Source organism: Humulus lupulus, chromosome 5 (assembly GCF_963169125.1).
Source record: "Humulus lupulus chromosome 5, drHumLupu1.1, whole genome shotgun sequence".
In the NCBI taxonomy this organism is placed as follows: Eukaryota; Viridiplantae; Streptophyta; class Magnoliopsida; order Rosales; family Cannabaceae; genus Humulus; species Humulus lupulus.
In genome coordinates, this window is record NC_084797.1 from 194,059,793 (window position 1) to 194,081,195 (window position 21,403).

The window sequence follows — 21,403 nt, forward strand, 5'->3', positions numbered from 1 at the left end:
CGTCAGAGGTAAAAAGTTTTCTGGGACTAGCAGGTTATTATCGGAGGTTCGTAGAGGGCTTTTTTAAGATAGCCACATTGCTCACCAACCTAACTCGGAAGCGACAGAGGTTCAACCGGACTGATAAGTGTGAAGAGAGCTTCCAGTTGCTTAAGGATAAGTTGTGCTCAGCATCAATACTTTGTGTACCAACACCCAACGACAAGTTTGTAGTCTACTGCGATGCATCGAAGCAAGGTTTGGGTTGTGTGATGATGCAAAACGACAAGGTGATAGCCTACCACTACAAGAATTTTCACCAAATATTACAAGAAAATATTACAAAAGTTCCAAAGCGTTATTGTTTGGTGTAAATAAAAAAAGACACGGACATATAAATTTTAGTGAAATTATTAGGCGCCAAAATGAAATAGTAGGCGCGTACTATTTCCAGATTACTTCTCCGTATCTTTTGGTTTTTGACATTTCCATCTACCCTCTTTCTTTCTCTTATTTCCTGAATCTTGGCGTTTCCTCTTTTTCCCTTTATTTTTCTCCTTCTCCGTCATGGTATTGGCTAACTCTGTGCTCTAGCTTCCATGGGCTTCGTTTAGATGGTGAAGGCTTAAAAACATCATTGTGCCTTTCATCACTCTGCTCTCTGATTTTCCACTTCGCTTACTCACTCAAAGCCCTCTGCCCTCCAATTTGCAGCCCTTGGGTTCTTGCTCTCCGTGGGTGAGGAGTCTGTGTTCACAGGTGCTGTCTTACATTGGGGTCATCTGTCGTGCCATTTTTCTGGGCCATTGGGTTCATGTGAGGTGGCGTGGTAAAGGGTTTCTTTTTCTCAATCATCTCATATGTTTTATTTAAGAAGCTAGGTTGGTTGGGAGTCTCAGACGTGAGCGATTAGCCAATCTGATTGGGTGTTGCTGCGAAAGAGATGAGAGGTTGCTCGTGGCTGAGTTTATGCTCCATGAAACTCTCGCTAAGCATCTTTTTCACTGTAAGTTACTTTATTTCTTTATATATATATTTATATGTATATGTTTGTACATACTTCCTTTTCGTTTCCTTTTTATGGGTGTTAATTTATTAAATAAAGCTAAAATAACTGAAAGTGAAGCTGGGAAGATGTATTTGGTTATTGTTTGGCTGAAAAATGCATTGTAGTTTTTTGACTTGTTCAAAATGTCTAAGACTGAATAAAATTGATGTTTCATTCAAGATCTTTGTTATTAAAAGGTTTTTCATGGGACTTAAAAGTCAAATGTTGGTATTTAATTGCCTTGATTGCCCAAGTACTAGCTTGTTTATCATTTTGGAAGTGCTATTGATGGAAAGGAATGCTTATGAATTGATATTTCTTCTCTCAAATAAACCTCTACGACTCAATTGAATTGAATTTAGCTAAGAATGATTTTGTGATTTTTTATGGATAGTTTTTTTCTTATGATTGCATTGTTATAGGGGATTCTCAACCAATGAAATGGGCCATGAGATTGAGGGTGGCTTTGCATCTGGCACAAGCTCTGGAGTACTGTAGCAGCAAAGGATGTGCATTGTATCACGATCTCAATGCCTACAGGGTTTTATTTGATTAGGTAATAATGGTTTCTTTGATATATCGTTTTTATTTTTATTTAACACTTTTAATTAAAATAATTTACTATTGAGTTGGCTGTGATCATTGATCAGGATGGCAATCCTAGACTATCCTACTTTGGCCTCATGAAGAATAGCAGGGACGGCAAGAGTTACAGTACAAACTTAGCATTCACTCCTCCGGAGTACCTAAGAACTGGTATTTTTGTCTGCTTGAATAAGTAGAAATAATGTGTTCTTTTAATGTGGATTATCAATGAACGGGCATCACTATGTTAGATATTTGCAATTGAAGAGCCATTTCTTCATGACTTTAGTAATGGAAATTCCAAGTAAAATTATGTTGATGGAAAAAGCATTGTTGTACTATTTTCCTCATGATATCTATGGCCAACGAGTATAAAATATTTTTTTTATGAAGCTGAGAGAATTTAGTTTGGTAGCAATATGATATATACATGATACGATTCAATTCTTTGTTGACAGGTAGAGTGACACCAGAAAATGTGGTTTACAGCTTTGGAACGTTGTTGCTGGATCTTCTGAGTGGAAAACATATACCCCCTAGTCATGTGAGTTCACACTTTATTCTTACTACTACTAGTAAATATATGTACATCAGTTCATAAGCACATATCTCTGGTTTTAACTGGATAATAAGTTGGATCAACATTGTCGGTTTATATTGTTTGCAGGCACTTGATCTAATTCGTGGCAAGAATGTTCTGATGCTTATGGATTCTGCTCTATAGGGTAATTTTTCAAATGATGATGGAACTGAACTTGTGCGTTTAGCTTCCCGCTGTTTGCAGTATGAAGCACGTGAGAGACCAAATGCAAAGTCTCTTGTCACTTCTCTCATGTCTCTTCAGAAAGAAACAGAGGTGTGTACTCTGCTTGATCCTTTCATTTTTATGTTTAGTAAATTTGTTCTTCTATTTTATTAGTTATCTTTTTGCCTAAAATACTATTTTTTGCACACTCCTTTATGTATTTTTTTGTAATGATGAAATGGAGATCGTTGGCACTTGTCTAATTGAGGATACAACCAAATTGGATTGTGAGATTTTGGCCATTTGATAATTGAAAATTTGCTTCCATATGCAAGCAATTTATGAAATTATTGAAACCTGTCATTCTCATTTGATAATGACCAAGTGCTTATCTCCAATTAATCAACATGGTATGTACTCAACTCATTTTTTTCTTTTGTTTCTTAGTCATTGAGTTAATGTAATATATGGCTTCAGTGTATTCCTTCCATCCTTGTTATTAATATTCTAGTTTCTTGCTTGACCTTTTATTTTCTTGAGTTCTTTTACTCCTTCCAACTTTTCCTCTATTCTGAAGTTGTTTTTGAACTAAGAGAGATGAGTAGGTATTTAGCAACTTTATTTTATAATTTAATTTATATTAATAACAAGGATGGAAGGAATCCATTGAGCATTTCTGTGGCTGCCTAGTAATAATTTTACAGAATGGGTCTATATCTATATGAAAATTTATATTATTTAGGCTTCTTTCTTTGATACTTTTGATAATTAATATGGTTTTTTTTTAAGAGTTACTATAAGCACTTAACAATTTGTGATTCCGACAATGTTTTAGTAAAAGATGAAAGTATCTTTAGAATGGGTCCATTATTAAGAGTTGATCATTTATATGTTAATTTCATCTAATATAAATATTCAACTGATTGCTTTTTGACATAGTGGTTATATAATATTTTGTATTTATTGCTTTTAGCCAGGTCTTAATGAGAAATTAAAATGCATGAAGCAACATTCACACTTTGAAGTTTCTTTGATTAACATTCAGGTTCAAGGTATTTAAACTTTCTTACATGGGTTTCTTTATTTATTAATTAACTAATACCTTAAGGTCTTTCTAAGCTATTGGAAAGAGCAACAATAGAAATAGAAAACAAAGCATAAAAAACAACAAGATGCACATAAAACAGAAAGGAAAAAATCGGCAACAGGTATTCACACTTAATTATATTTTATCAAATTTATTTTGGAGTTTTATCTAAAAGCTTGAGTAGCGGATAGAAGTTTTTATTAACATTTGGATATAGTGTGAATGTTTATTTACCATCTTCCCTGAAAGTTTCGCCAACATTTCCCACTTCCTGTTTTCGTAACCACTAGAGAACTATAACAGATGGAGAGAGAGAGAGAGAGAGAGAGACAAGAGGTATCAGTGAGATGGGGAGAGAGAGATACATGAGAGGGAGAGATAGAGATAGAGATGAGAGGGAGTGAGTGAGTGAGGAATTTTCATCCCAAATTACAATTATTTTGTATTGCTGGACTAGGTATGGTAACAAGAAAATCATAAAGAAGCATGCATTTTTATATGAGTATAGTATAGAATTTTATTGAAAGAACTGTAATAATAAAAAACATTAGACCAAAAATCTGAAATTAGGTTCGATTTGGACGTGGCTATTTTGCAGGTAATATGTTTTATTCAATTTTTCTGTAGATCAGTTCACTTAATATTATTGACTTCGATTTAAAAAGAATGATTTCTATTTTCTTATTATTTTTAAAATAGATTTTGGGAGATGAAAAGAGTGGAAATGGATTATGCAAACAATGATATTCTCGGCAAAGCAGTTGAGAGGAGTCTTAGCAGCATTCTAGCAAGTGGGTTTTATTTAAAGATGCGTGTTAGATTTAAAATTGTTCAAAAATCTTATTATTTGCACAGATTGATATGGCAAATAACTTAAATGTATCGAAAACTATATTTTATGCTATAAGAGAATTTGAAAACTAATATTGGTGGGGCTTTAGTATGATTTATGCTTACTTAGTTGTGGTAGAGGAGTTGGTTTGTAGTAATTAGTTGGAGGATGCCAATAGGGTTCTCTTGTGGGGTGCCAAAGGTACGTGGCTTGAGAGCTATTGATGAGGTCTATGCCCTTTTAATAGTTGAAGATTGCGAAATGGGTATTGGTTTCTACTGAATAGGTTGAGCTACTGAATTTCTTTTAAGTATTTCTTAAGCAAGTTTTTTAATGACCATAAAGATATTGGTTTACATATACATTTTTCTTTCACTCCTTGATTATTTTATACTGAAAAGCTTTCGTATTGATAAAGTGTGGCTTGTAAAAATCTATTGTTCTTTGTATTTTATCATGAGAAATTTTTTTTTTATTATTATTATTCATGTTATCATAAAGTTTTTTAAAAAATTATTGCATATGAAATATTTGATAATAGTTGAAATAGAAACTATTAATGTGTTGTTCTCATTTTGGATATGGTCTCTCAATAATCTTAATTTGAATAGGTGATCTACATGGTATAAGTATTTATAAAACTAGAAAATGCACATTGCCTAACATATATGTCAGAAAGTAAAAAAAGAACGAAAACTTTCTTATTGATGAGCTCATGACACTACAACAATTTTGACTATATGTTACAATAAAAAAATTACATGTTTTTCTACTGGTTTGATGCTAGCTCCTTTGTTCTTATTTTTACTAAGAATATATATCTAGATTGATTTCCAACAGAATATAATATAAAAATTTAGAATTGATTTTTTTTTCTTAACACATTTTCTTACATTATCTCAATTAATTTGTCTATTGATGTTGATAGTTTATTAATTGGTATGTAATTTTTCTTTCATTTTAGTGGCGTCATTGGATTTTAAATTGGAAGGAAACTTTATTTCCAACATTTTGCAAGAGGTAGCTTCTCTTACTTTTGTTTTTGTTATAATATTATGCAAATGTTAGAAGAGTTTGAATATCTTAGATATTCATCCATAGTGAAGTAGGTCCTAAGATTATTATTGTGTTGTGGTGATAACAGAAGGTTGAGAACTTGTGTGTCTTAGTGAAGTAGGATCTGAGAAATTTGTGTGCTGCGGCGAGATAAGGAAGAAAACTTGTGTCTTGTTTGAATATTTTGAATTGATAATGGTAGATGGTTGGTTGATAATATGGGAGGAATGTTTTCTGATTTTATGTAGAATTATCTTATAATTAACTTGTGTTTGGTTGATTGGTTTGGTTATTGGTAGATTAATTAGATTGTTAAAAGCATACACTTGTATGTTTATTTATTTTGTTTTTTCTTTTAATTGTTCATAGACACATAAGAAAAATTATGAATGTAATTCTACTTTCATTTTAGTGGCTCAATTAAATTTCAAATTGGAAGAAAAATTTATTTGAAATTGTTTGGAGTTTGAGTAATTAATTTTCATTTATATTGATGGACTAATTTGATGATTCTTACTGTATACTAGCCATTTTAACTTTACATGAAAACTACCATGTAACTAAGATTTTGAAATTCCTAATTTTATTTTTTTCATTTCTCAAATTGATTGCCTTGTTGTAAATTCCTTAATCATGTAAATCAACTTTCATATTTATCATCTTCTTCTTAGATCTCTATCAAAATTTGAAGGGTATCTTGTAACTCTTGTTTTTTGGTTTTTTGTTTGAACATTTTTTTTCCATGTATAGGCTTGGTTGTTCTTTTTATAGTTTAGTTAGCATGAGAATTTAAAAAATGAGAATATTTATATATGTAATTTTCTACTGTTGTTATTTGTGGTTTTTCCACATCCTTGTATATTTTATAAATTAATACAAGGCATTTTGTTTTAAAAAATAATATTTATCACTTTTCTTAAAAAGTTAAACTTTGATGACTTGTATATACAAAAAAAAAAAAATTCTTGTAAATGGTTGAAAATATATCTAGACAACTTAATTATGCATCAAAACGTCTCTGTCCATGTTCATTAGTTGTCCTTACAAATATAAATTCCAATTAAGACAATACAAATTATATAAATGCAGTTGTTTGGAACTTTTCAAGAGTAAGTACTATGAATTAAGTGTAGTGAGATTATTATTTGGTTGCCATGACAGTGACGTGTCCATCCTTAGTGACTCTCAATGTTGTATTTTGTGATTTCTACTGTCTTCTCTTTGGAGTGTATTTTTAAAATTTTGAATGTCTCATTATTTTTAAGTTTAAAAATAAAAGAATATTATATTTTGTCATCTCTTTCTTCGTAACTATTCTAATATCAGCAAACCCAAAACTTATTTCTTGATGGTCTCACCTTCTTCTTCATCTTTTTCTTCATTTTATCCTCTTTGAAGCTTATCTCTTAGTGTAAACTTATTGATATAATTTTTTACGGCATCTTTATCTCTAAAGATCATTTTTAATATTTGTGACTGCTTACCTGTTTAATGGTTATTTATATATATATTGTTTTTCATAGAAATTTAGGAATAGAAAGAAACAATCATTTGTTGGTACTCCAAAATAAGAGATAGTGACTGAAAGTATTGTGGCTGAGTTAGTGTAGGTTGAATTGCCATTCCTTCTTTTAATTTTCATGTGGCTGAATTAGTGGTAAGGTTATGTTCATTCTTTAATTTTTTTGGGATATTTTTATTACATCGGTGATTGAAAGTATTGTTTATTCTCTTCATATAATAATAACTAAGATTCATGTTTAATTTTTAGGTTTGTCATTACTTTTGTATTTTCTTCTTTTAATTTTGATGATGAATTCATGTTTTGCTATCTTACTTGTAAATAGAATACATCTGCTCAGAGTGAGGAGCAATCAAACAATGTTCAATCAAATTCTCATGTTCCTTCCCGTGCGGTGATTATGATACTAATTACATGAAAATTATAAAATTTAGAACTTATAGTATTCAATATAAAATCACTTACTTCTTACTGATGGTGAATTTGTTTTATTGATATATTTTTAGAGTGTCAAGAATCACACAATTGGCTCCAAATGCATAATATTAGATTGGATTGGATCTGGTGAAAATATTGCAGAAGGCTATTTTATTTCAAGTGACCCAAAGGATGAGGTTCACCATGTTCCTCTTGGGCCTAGTGCTATGAAAGTGGGGATAGATCTTGTGAGAAAGAATGATGCTGGAGGCCTTCAGGAGTTATGTCCACTATAGAAGATGCTATAGGTAGTATAATTGCATGACCAGTTGATAAAGTCATAATTAGGTAATTAATTTTTTTATGTACTCTTTTAGTTTACTATTAACTTTAAGTTTAAGCATAATTATTTAAATTCTTATGCAGCTAAGCAAATCAACCCACAACAAAGACAAGTGCACAATGGATGACGAATTGAAGGATTGAGCAAATTTCATGGTTTACTTTTTGTGTATCTTGCTATGTTTTTGTTTTTCATTTTTGAAGTAAAAGATGTTCAAGATTATAGAACTTAATTATGTATGTTTTCAAACTTAATTTAGAACTAAGATCTCATGAAGTGGCCACAATCATGGTTTGAATTAGTTCTTGTTTAATGTAATACTTATGGTTTATCAATCTATTTAATATTACATTTTGTGATTAATTTTGATACTTTTTTATCCAAATACGATAATAAAAACCTTTTCATTTAAAAAAAAAAAAACTTATGATTATCCTTGCACAACACAATTAAAAATATATTATCTAGACTAAAATAACAAAATTTTATTACTGGACCTTTAATATGGCATTTATGGCTGTTTTGGATACATATTATAAGTGTAACAAAATGTTATGATTTATATAATATAACAAACTAAAAATGCTATCAAAATAATCAATTATAACAGTTGAAAAGTGTTATGCAAAAAGTTTAAGATTAAACTTCAAATTTTTAACCAATTACTCTAACTAAATGTTATTATTTTAATATGATAGCAACAAAAAATGTGTTATTGAATACTTTAAGATAACATCGAACATAACATTAAAAAACTGTTATAGAAAAGACGGGACTTTTAATAACATGGGCTATGTTAGCGTTTTAAGAAGTGTTATGAATACTTCCAGTTAGCAGTTTTTAAGTGTTATGAATACTGTTTTTTCTTGTAGTATACGCCTCAAGGAAGTTGAAGGAGTACGAGCAACGCTTTCCAGCACACGATATGGAGTTGGCAGCAGTGGTCTTTGCATTGAAAATCTGGCACCATTATCTTTATGGAGACCGGTGTGAGATTTATACGGACCACAAAAGCTTAAAGTATTTCTTCACTCAGAAGGAGCTCAACATGAGGCAGCGCAGGTGGTTAGAGCTAGTGAAGGATTATGACTGTGAAATCCTATTCCGCCCGGGAAAGGCAAATGTAGTTGCTGATGCGCTAAGTAGAAAGAATTATGGAAGTTTAGCAGCATTAGTTGGAATAGAAAAGCTGCTACAGCAGGAGCTGTTCAGTGCCGGAATAGAAGTATTCATCAGTAAGCTGGCTAACTTGTCCATCCAGTCAAGTCTGTTAGAAGAGTTACGGATTGGGAAAGAGCATGATGACACATTAGTAGCACATATGGATGCAGTTAAAGAAGGAAATGCCACAAATTTCTCGATATCAGAATAGGGGTTATTGAAATATAAGGATCGGGTATGCATGCGAAATGATCAAGGGATTAAGATGAAGATTTTAGAAGAAGCGCACAATACCCCATACTCAGTTCAACCGGGGTCGACCAAGATGACCCACGACATTAAGGCAATGTACTGGTGGCCAGGAATGGAGAAATATATAGCGGAGTATGTGCCTAAATGTTTATTATGCCAGCAAGTGAAAGCAATACATCAGCGGCCTGCAGGCTTATTACAACCACTTAGCATTCCAGAGTGGAAGTGGGATGACATAGCCATGGATTTCGTGACAGGATTGCCACGAACAAATAAGCAGCATGACTCGGCTTGGGTAGTAGTAGATAGACTAACCAAGTCAGCTCATTTCTTGCCTGTCAAGACTATGTACACAGCGGATCAATACGCAGACATTCATGTTCAAGAAATAGTAAGACTCCATGGAATTCCTAAGAAAATAGTATCCGATAGAGGAGCGGTGTTTACATCGAGATTTTGGGGAAGCTTGCAGCAAGCCATGGGTACCAAGATAAGTCTTAGTATGAAATTTCATCCTCAGACAGACGGTAAGTCCGAGCGTACCAGACATATTTTAGAAGATATGTTGCGCGCTTGTGTACATGATTTCGGAGGATCATGGAGTAAGTATTTGCCACTGATAGAATTCTCCTACAATAATAGTTACCAGTAAACAATCGGGATGGCACCCTACGAGCTACTTTATGGAAGAAGGTGTCGATCACCGTTGCATTGGGAAGAGGTAGGAGAAAGGCAACTACTTGGGCCCGAAGCTGTTAGAGAAGCTCAGGATGCAGTAGTGCTGATTAGAAAGGGTATGCTCGCTGCTCAGAGCCGACAAAAAAGTTATGCAGATGCCAAGCGGCGTGATGTGGAATTCAAAGTCGGAGATAAAGTCTTCTTAAAGATATCTCCTATGAAAGGTGTGAAGCAGTTTGGGAAGAAAGGCAAGCCTAGTCCCAAGTTTATAGGTCCTTTTGAGATATTGGAAAAAGTGGGAGCAGTTACATATAGATTGGCCATACCGCCAGCTCTAGTAGATAGCCATAATGTGTTCCACATCTCGATGATGCGTAGATATGTGTCAGACCCATCTCACGTCCTCAAGTATGATACAATTGCACTCCAGAAAGACTTGAGTTACGAGGACGATCGGTTAGCATCCTAGATAGAGGGCTGAAGGAATTATGATCCAAGAGTATTCCGATAGTCAAGGTCCTATGGAGTGATAAATTTGAACGGGAGGCATCGTGGGAGTTGGAGGAGGACATGCAAGCTCGGTATCCAGAATTGTTTGGTAAGTAAATTTCGGGGACGAAATTATTTGTAGTAGGGGAGAATTGTAGAGTCCCAGAATGTTTACTTTGCTAGCTAGATAGTAGTTAGTAGTAGTTTAGATTTCATGGATTTTGGTTCAAACCGGGACTAAGTAGGACACTCGTAGCAATAGTTATGGATTTTATAAGTTTAACCTATAGTTTAGAAATATTAATTATAACATAAGATTTGATTAATATTGCTGGTCATAGCAATATTATTTATTATAACCTAAGGCTTAGATAGAGCCATTAAGAGCATGACACTTGTCATGATCTTGTTTATTTAAGGATTTATGCATTTTAAATGGATAATTCAATAATAGAAGTCTCTAGAACCTTCCAGAACTTGCTGGAATCACGTATTACTCAGTCAAACCTTATTAATAACTTTAATTATCCTAAATTCATGCAAAAACACGTTTAAAATATCTACGTATGCTGATATATCACAGCTTTAGGGGCGATATATCGCAACACGGGAGATACGGAAAACACGTTTACTTTGCACGAACAAAACCACGAACACTCAGGATATAGGGTCAAGCGATATATCGCCTAGGGTGGGCGATATATCAGCCCTAGGAGTGGTTTTTCGAACTTCGAAGAATCAGAGGTTGATTCATTCCTTAACCTCTTAACTTGCCTCTGAACGTTTTTTTGACCGAGTCTTAAGCATCTGCGTGTCGATCGAGGATGAAGTTTATTTTAGTCTTTTGAATATGTTTTTTTTTGTAATTCCGCATTTAGTTTTGAACAATTTATTTAAAGTTATGTTTTTATGTTTTATTAAACAATGGGTACCCATACCGCATTTTATTTTATTTTGTAATTTGCACAACATTTATTTTGAAGTTTTAATAAAGTTATGATTATTTCTTATGTATGTTTTCTTCAATGTAGTAGCTATTTCTAGTAGTTTTAATGGTCCAAGGTCTTAGAAATAGTTGGGTCGTTACATACTAAGTTTTTTTTTTTTTTGGGGGGGGGTCGGGAGTGTATTCTCATTTTCTTGTTCTCTTGCCATTTAGTTTTTTTTTATCAATATTCGTAAAAATATATAAATATATAAAAAAATATTAAAGAGTGCACTTCCTTGAATCAAGTGAAAGTTTGAAAAAAAAAATAGAAAAAAGAAATCTGAAAAGAAAAAAAAAGAGTAGTTAAGTATAGTTGTAAATAAGTTTGGGGTGTAGCTCTTTAAATAAAAGAAAAGTATATTTTAGTTTGTGTCCTTGTTATGTTAGTAATAAAGATTAGTGGCAAGAGTTATATTTTGTTGTGGGGTGTTCTTTAGGGAAATTGATGTGTATTTTTATGTTGGTCCTAGAAAGATTAAAGTGCTTGGGGTGATTTAAGCCAAAAATAGTCTCTTTTATTCTACCTTCACCCTAGCCTATCATTACAAGCTTGAAAAGTCTTATTGATCTTTGGTGTGGTGTTTGTCTACATTAGTGGAGAGAGAATCACTAAGTTAACTAATGGAGACAATGATTAAGCTTTAGGTCCGAGGCCTAGTTTCAATTGGGTGATCAAAAGTGTTTAGGAAAATTTATTCATGCACTAAAGGGAGAAACATTTGACTCATATTTTGACAACAACATTAGCACTTGAAGATTTTGGTTTAGGACTTGTGTAAGTGTGGAATTTAGCTTCTCTTATTCAATAATAAAATCCTGAGAGTTTTTCCATTTTTAAGCATTGGTAAGAAAAGTATATCCTTTCTTGTTGTGTCTTGTTTGTGTTGTCTTTCATTTTTTTCTTTAGTTTTTCAATTTTTGTTGTCTTTTGTGTCTTTTTAGATATCACTAGAGGGCGAGCAATGTCATAAGTTTGGGCGTGTGATCACTCTTGAATAAAGAGTTATTACGATGCTTATAAACTTGTAAATGTAGAATTAGGAAGAGTGATGAGTGACTTTTGTTGTTATTTTTAGTTAATTTATTTTGCTTTTTGAGTTGTTGTGAGATTATGGTGTCTTATTAGTTTTTAAGAGCTGAAAAATAGGAAAAAAATGAATTTATGTATGAATTATCTAAGGAGAAAGAGGAAAAGAAAATTGGTTCTTAAGTTGTTTTGTTTGTGCTTAAATTCCAGATTTTGCTGTAGTAGAGGAAATTTTCCTGGAGGATTTCCATCAGGATCCAAGTGGGAAATTTTAGCATATGAAGAATAGACACTTGACATGTCATTAATTGAGCTGTCAATGAGTGATGAGGTGGCAAAATTAGAGACAATAAGCAGCATTTAGGAGCATTTTCAAGAAGAAGAAAAAGGAGACTCACGTGTAAGAGAGCTGGATGGAAATTTTGTACTTGGAAAAATAAGGCTTTGTACCCTAGTTGAAAGAAAAGGAAAGGAGAACCCCCATTTTAGTACATTCTACCATTTTAAGTGAAAAAACACCAAGTACAGAGAGAAACCTAGTAGTACAATGAAAAAAAAAAGGAAAGAAGAAGAGGAGAAGAAGAGGACACTCATTTTATCATCATTTTGGTTTATTTCTTCTCATTTGTTTGTTATTCTTTCCTATTTTTCTCTAGCAGTTTGTGTTTGATTACTCATGGACAAATTTGAATTTTGTATTTTTGTTTTTTAATTTAGCCATGAACTAGATATTTTGAGGCTTGGATTATTAATGAACTATGTGTCTTAGTTTTCAATTTCTAGCAATTTATTTTAGCAAAAATACCCATTGTTCATTCAAGTGTGCTTAATGATTAATTCTTATTGTCGTTTGGCCATCAATGACAAGATGTTGAGTTATATTTGTACAAGAAAGTTTGAATATAATAGATGAACATGAATGACACAAGTAGATAATCTGGTTAGATTATGTTTTGTGAATAGTATAGGAATGCATTATTTTCCTTGTGTAACAATTGTGAGTTGAAGCTTAAAATTGAATTCTTAAACTTGATTGCATAGGAACATGTTTAATTAGGTGAAATAATTAATACCATAGGATTTGGGAAAGTTCTATAAACTTATTTTGAATTCTTGTTAACTTTGGGAATTTTGCTAAAATATTGTTCCAGCAAATTGTTCAGGTCACTTGATATGGATGAATTTAATAGTTCAAGCCCACTTCACCAATTTGATTCTCTCTCACTTTTAGATTGGTGTCTTAGTTTATTTTAAGCATTTTTCATTGATCTCAAGTAGTTTTAGTTTACAAGGATCAAAACAATTTAATTTTGGTTACTTTGAAATTGTTTGGTAATTCATTTTTGCATTTAGTTTTAATTTGTAATCCCCGTGGAGACGAACTTGAATACTTATTATTTTATTACTTCTTTTGTGACTGTGTACACTTGCACATAGTTGATCAAATTATATCACAACAACATCGTTAACTACTTTTTATATCATACCTTCTATCAATGAAACGTACCTGTAAAACTAACTGTAGCTTTTGGGATTAATTCTTCTAATATGATTTTATTGAAGAATAGAAATGACAATATATAGGCAGAGTACAATGTACAAGCTAGCTAAAAATAGAAAGAAATAAATTTTACAACCTAAGCTTAGTTGTACAACACACCCTATGTATTTACACATATATTATCACTATTTCTACACTCTCCCTCAAGCTAAGTTGTATATGTTATACAAACCCAGCTTGGAATTAAATTCTTCAAAACACGTCCTTGGTAGGGCCTTTGTTAGGATGCTGGCAATCTGTTTCTTTGTGGGAATGCAGTTGAGCACAATGACCTTTTAATTTACTTTCTCAAAAATGAAGTGTCGATCGTTTTCAACATGTTTAGTTATGCCGTGGTGAACCAGATTCTTAGCAATGTTGATTGCAGGTTGACTATCACTATACATTTTAAATGACTTAGGAGAGTCAATTCTCAACTCATTCATTAGCCTTTTGATCCACATTTATTCACATATACCTAAGGCCAAAGCACGATATTCTGACTCTACAATACTCATTGAGACCACATACTGCTTTTTGCTATGCTAAGTGACTAATTACCCCATACATAGGTGCAATAACCACTGGTTGATCGTCTGTCAGTTAGGTCTCCAGCCCAGCTAGAATCTGTGTAGACTTCTAAGTCTCGATTTTTGTGTTTTCTGAAGTACAAACCAAGACCTAGTGTCATTTTCAAATATCTTAGAATACGATAAACTACTTCCAAGTGCTCATCAAAAGGATTGTGCATATGTTGGCTTACCACGCTGACAGAGAAGCGATATTAGGTCTAGTATGAGAGAGAAGCGATATCAGGTCTAATATGAGAGAGATATATTAGTTCCCCAATATTCTTTGATAACTCCTCCTCTCTACTGGAGTTGAATCCTCACTTTGAATTACTTTCAAATTTGGATCCATTGGAGTGTCAACATGCTTACTCCCAATCATTCTAGATTCTTTTAGAAGATCTAGGATATACTTTCGTTGAGATATAACAATTCCATCTTTGGATTGGGCTACTTCCATTCCAAGAAAGTATTTGAGGGGTCCTAAATCTTTGATTTCAATCTCTGAGGCAAGAAGTCTTTTGAGCTCTGAAATTTTGCATGAATCATTTCCAGTTATGTTATCTACATAGACAACGAGAATTGTCAGCTTCCCTGTTGAAGTAACACATAGCGTATGATCAGCCTAGCTTTGAGTATATCCATGTTTAATAACTGACTTTGCAAATCAATCAAACCATGCTTGAGGTTATTGTTTCAAGCCATAAAGATATTTGAGAAGTTTGCACACTACTTGACCATTGGAGTATTTTTTCATCTTTGGTAGAATTCCCATATAGACTTCTTCTTCAAGTTCCTCATTCAAGAAGGCATTTTTTTTTACATCCAACTGATATAAGGGCCAAACACAATTTACAGCAAGTGATAACAAAACTCTTACTGTAATAATCTTGGCGACGGGAGCAAAGGTCTCCTAATAGTCAACACCATATGATTGAGTGAACCCTTTCATGACCAACTGATCCATGAATCTGTTGATACTCTCATCTGAATTATACTTGATGGTGAAAATCCATTTACAACCAACTGTTCGCTTTCCTTGAGGTAATTCAGTGAGAACCTAAGTACCATTTTTCTCAAGAGCATTGATTTCTTCATTGATTGTAATCTTCCATTTAGGATCTTTTAAGGCCTCATAAATTCCTGCAGAAATCTGAATAAGATCAAGGGAAGAGACAAAGGCTTAGTACATAGGTGTAAGTTTCCCATAAGCAACATATTTCTCTATTGGGTGATTAGTACAAGTTCTAACACCCTTCTAAAGAGCAATAGGCAGGTCAATGTCATCAATAATAGGATAAACTAACTCATGGGTCATAGAATCTGTACCTTCATGATTTTCAAGGTCGGGAATGCTCAAATGAGTGTCTGAATAGTCATTGTCTTGCATGTTGACCTCTATATTCCCAGCTTTTCTCTTGCTATAAACACGAAGTTCTTTGTTACCTATATCAAATTGTGCTTGAGTTTGAAGTGGCGATACACTTGAGAGAGTGTTTGGATTTTCATTGGAGGAAAGTGAGGTCAGACTGACCATAGAAAGTGAGGAGGATGGGCTGGATGTGTTTTCTAGGCTGAGATCTGGTTGGATAGGCAAAGAAGAAGGCAAGGGAGAACCAGTTGACTATGATAACACAGGTAAGGTTTGATAAGTTTGATGATGTTCATGTGTCAAGATACTGAGTTGAAGAAATGCAGCTTGATGATCCTGAAGAGTTTCCCAAAGTTGATATTCATTTGAATGCTCCTCCTGAATACTAGGTTTGGGAAAGAAAGATTGGTGTTAAAAAAAGGTGACATCCATAGTGTTATAAACCCTTTTTGTAATCGGGGAGTAACATTTTTATCCCTTTGGAGTATTGGAATATCCAATGAAGAGACATTTGTGAGACTTTGGATCAAGCTTTGTTCTTTGTGATCATATATATGGACAAAAGTTGTACAACCGAAGAATTTGAGTGGAAGATTTGAGGACAAGGTTGAGGTATGAGGGAATGTTGCAAGTAATAGACTTCTTGGGGTTTTGGATTGTAGTACTCAACTAGGCATAAAATTTATGAGATAGGTGGCTCTGAGTACGTCTTTCCCCCAAAATTGTTTAGGAACATGATTTTAAAACACAATGGATCTATAAAATTCAAGAAGATGTATTTTTTTTCTCTCAGCCACCCCATTTTGTTGTGGAGTATCAACACATGAACTTATATGAATAATCCCTTACTATAACAAGTATGCACCAAGAATGGAGTTAAAATATTCCTTCCCATTGTCAGTTTTCGGAATTTGGATTTTTTGTTTGAATTGATTTTGAGTTATGGAATGGAAATTTTTAAAGATAGAAGTAGTTTCTGATTTTTCTTTCGTGAGAAAAGTCCATGTTGTCCTTATGTGATCATCAATAAAGGATAAAAATCATCTAGATCCATTGATATTTGTTACCGGTGAGGGTCCCCAAATATCATTATGTATCATTGAAAAGGGTTTTGAAGGTTTGTTTGAAAAATTAGGATAGGAGTTTTGAGTGTGTTTAGCAAGTTGACAAGCTTCATGATGAAAGAATTTTGGTCGTTTAAGGATAAATAACTAAGGAAATAGTTTTTCAAGATAGACAAAATTTGGATGTCCAAGGCAAAAATGCACAACATGATAAGATCATCATTCGAAACACACGCAGAATGGGAAACATAGAGTCCATCATGTTTACTTTTAGGATAATCCTTGAGAATATTGAGTCCATCATGCATTTCAGCACTGCCAATCACCTTTGTCGAGTGCACAACCTGAAATTCACAAAGATTTGGATAGAATTTAGTCACACAATTCAAGTCTCTTGTGAGTTTGCTTATTGAGAGAAGATTACAGCTTAATTTAGGGACAACTAGAACAGATGAAAGGATAAGGTCATCTGATAATTTTACATAACCAATCCCTATCACTTTTGAGAGGGATCCATCGACAGTTCTGACTGTGGGGCAATGAGCACATGGTTTGTAGGTGGTGAAGATTTGTCAATCACTTATCTTATGGTCGGAAGCCCCTGAATCCATTATCTAAAGACCTTTGTTGGAGGATGCAGTGAATGTGTGAGACAAAAAACCTTGATGACACATTATACTGACATTTTCCTCGATTGAATGTGGTCTTGCCTGCTACATAAATTGTCCAAGAGGTTTCAGAGGTGCTTTGAGAAGTGGTTGACTTTGTTCCTTTGAGACGTGGCTGACTTTGTGATAGTTGGTTGGTAGAAAGAATTTGAGAAAGATTTCTGAGATTGATTGGCTAAGACTGAGCAACCATTAAATTTTGAGATTGAATTTTCATGATGAATGGGCAGCAGAGAATTGTGTATGAAAGGGTAGCAGAGAATTGTGTATGAATGGGCAGAAGAAGAAAAATGATGTACTCAAAATAGACGAAAAAATTTACACAAAAATGCAACTGTTTGATGAAATGGTGGGAGAACCCTAGATGAAGAATGACAGTCGAAGCAGGAAGTGCCAAGGAAGAAGACACCGGAGAAAGCTGGCCAGAGATGTTGTCACGCGCCTACTCGCGCGCGACACATGGGAGAAATCGTTTGGAATAGTGGCGGCGCATGTGACTCACGTGCCACTCTTCTGGACCCTGAACTTTGGGGTACTGTCGATCGATGGTGGAGCAAGCCTTTTGGGAAGGAGGTGAGACTAGAAGGAAACTCTAAAATGTTTTTCTAAGATTGAGCCTCAAGAACTTAAACCCTCATTTTTTTAAGAAATGGCAGAAAAAAATTGGAAAGACTTCCCAATTTTGGACTACAAATGCTCTTATACCATGATGTTTTGGGGATTAATTCTTCTTATATGATTTTATTAAAGAATAGAAATGCCAATATATAGGCAGAGTACAATATACAAGATAGCTAAAAATAGAATGAAATAAATTTTACAACTTAAGCTTAGCTGTACAACAAACCCTATGTATTTACACATACTCTATCACTATTTCTAATCTAATATTACTCCTCAAGAACATCTAAGTTAATGGGTTTATGACATAAACAAATAGGTGTGAAAAAAACTAGTAAAAAAGGGACAATACATTCAGTATAAAGCTTTTGTTTACTTCCATGTGTGATCGCTTCACCTTCTTGCCACGGTATGACATTCTTTGCCTTTTGTAATCTTTTTATTCTGCTAATAATTCCTCTCTAGTCTTGTTCTTGCGTGTATCCTTGTATAGTAACCAACAATAATTACAAATACTATTGAAATTATAAAATAAAATAACATGTTTCATATTCATAACAAATATGTTTTGCTACAAAACCAAATACAAGAAAAGTATAAAATATTTAAAAGTTTTGACTTTTTTTTTTTCTGTTTGAATAACTATTATATAATATCTTTTTGTAATGAAAAATTCATTTTAAAGTGTTTGGATATTAAATAAAAAAGATCTTTTATAAGTAAATTATGAATAATAAAATTATTCTAATTTGAAAAATAGCTACTCATGGGGATTTGATGTATTATTTACATTTCAATTGTATGAATAAATGTTGTATATATGTGAATTTTTATTATGATAAATATATTTTTTTACAAGTTATGGTAATAATAATTAATTATGTGAGTAATTTTTTATTTAAATTTATATCAAACTTCAATTGTTAAAAATATAATTAAAAGTTTTAAAAAAATATATATCGACATGTATTAACTGTCGGCGTTGCCAGCAATGATGACTCGTATTAACTGTCGGCGTTGCCAACAACGGCGACACGTATTAACTGTCGGTGTTGCCAACAACGACAACACCTATTAACTGTCGGCGTAGCTACCCCTACGCCGGCATAGGGAAATACGACAGTTAGTCGAATGTCGTCATTGCTCAATGACGACAGTTAAAAACTGTCGGAAATGCCCATTTTTGTAGTAGTGAATTAGTACCTCAATAGATAATTTCACCCCAGGAAGGTCATCATGCTCAATAATTAATTGGTCTATACAAGGGACTTTTTTTCGCTCTTCATCAGCTTTTTGCGACACATAATCATGCACTTCCATCCTACAATATAAATGCTAGGTAAGATTATGATATAGCACTTATCATGAGGATTGTTTGACACAAAATAAGTAAAACTATTTTCAAAAGGAAAAACTAAAAAAGTAAGCCAGCAAAAATTGAAATAATAACTAATGAATAAAATAGTGAATAGAAGAACACCATTGATAGTTATTAAGTGGTTGGTAAGACCATAGTCCATTCACTTTATCTTTAAACAAGGACATTTAATGCAATGACGCAATGGCTGGTGCTATTTGAGACACAAAAATAACCCAATGACAACACTTTCCTCTACTATGCTATTTTGTTCTCCTTCAATACTTTTTTAAAGTGGGTTTTCCACTTTCACACCACAGTACCATCATTTGAATTCTTATCCAAACTTTGATGAAATTCTTCAGTAGGAGACTCTATCACCTTATGAATAAGAAAATTAATACCCTTGATGCAGTTTCTAATATACATTGCATGAGTATATTAATGAAAAAAGCCTTTGTAACGTCCTACTAATTTAGGACCGTTACACTGTATTTCTTAAATAGTGCTTAACTTGCTAAACAAGTCATTTGGACTTAAATTGTGTAACTAAAACAACCTCCAGGATTAGGTATTAAATTTTCTGGTGAAATAGTAATCATTTCAATAAAGAGGTTTAAGTCTATACACAGGATCCCAAAATAGTTTATAAACTAATATAGATACAACATAAATATTATGATGCCCTCCTAACCAGGGACCATTACACTGTGTATTTTAAATAGTGATGGACTTGTGAAACGAGTCATTTAGCCATAACCATGTAACTAAACATGATTAATGGTTTAAGGTTAAAATTTTTGGTCATAAGGTATAATCATTGATCAAAACATTTACTTCCACACATGGGATCCCAAATTATATTCAAGAAGGTTAATTACAATTGAAAATTTATGACTAGCCAAACTAAGTGGAAAAATAGGGTTTGCCCTAGTTCCTCTGAGAAACCCCGGCCGTGGTGGTCGAGCAGCCGCATATGTAGACATCATCACCGAAGCTCTCCAACTCAAGGATGGTCCAACTTTCTTTTCCCCTTACCTACACCACATAGCACCCGTGAGCCAAGGCTCAGCAAGAAAACTTAAAAAATTTCATAAGCAGTTAATAACATGTTACCAAATCATAATAAACATGCCTAGCAGTAATAACCCTACTCATGCATGTATATCACTCATATAAATGACTACATTGTCATATGGGACCAGCTGCCCTAATTAAATGATTAATGAATCATACCGGGGTTCGTTGCCAGAAATACATCATTAATGAATCATACCGAGGTTCAGAGCCCTAATATAGGATTAATAAATCCTACTAGGGCTCAATGCCCTGGTATATGGGACTAATAAGTCACCTCGGGGACCTTTGCCCTATCATTTTTATAATCAGCCTTGGAGCTGGCCCACCATACTTGGCGCTATAATTTTCCACAATCAATAGGTCAGTCAAGCATATATCACACTCTTAATTAGGCATAATCATATTGACCAGCGCTCGGGGTGCTATCATCACCCTTGACTTAAAAGTAAATGCTTTCAACCAACACTCAACATGTTGATTTCGTTCCTTGACTTATCAGTCAAGTCCTGGCCCAGCCCTAAAATATGGAACTAATAAGTAACCCCAGGGCCCTTTGCCCTATCCTCTATATAACCAGCCTTAGAGTTGGCCCAACGTGCCTAGCGTTGAGTTTTCCACGACCAATAGGCCGGACAAGTGTATGATGCGCTCCATGTTAGCCTAACCAAAATGACCAGTGCTTAGCGCGCTATTGTCGCCCATGACTTATAAGTTAATGCTTTATCGACTAGCGTTCAGTGCTATTGTCATTCTTGACTCTTAAGTCAAGCCTTTCTCAACCAGATAATGCAGAGAAACATATATCATACCTCAGATATCCAAATACAAAGCATCCAGCATGCTTAATCAACAATCACAAGCATAATCATAATCATGCACATTCTCAGGCGTTCATGTCCTATTCATCCTCCTGTTTAACAATT

General features: G+C 33.5%; 1 pseudogene; it reads left to right on the forward strand.

Annotated features, from left to right (window-relative positions):
• The first annotated feature begins 546 nt into the window (after window positions 1–546).
• On the forward strand, window positions 547–5,744 carry LOC133779815 (serine/threonine-protein kinase BSK5-like; annotated as a pseudogene).
• Window positions 5,745–21,403: the final 15,659 nt, after the last annotated feature.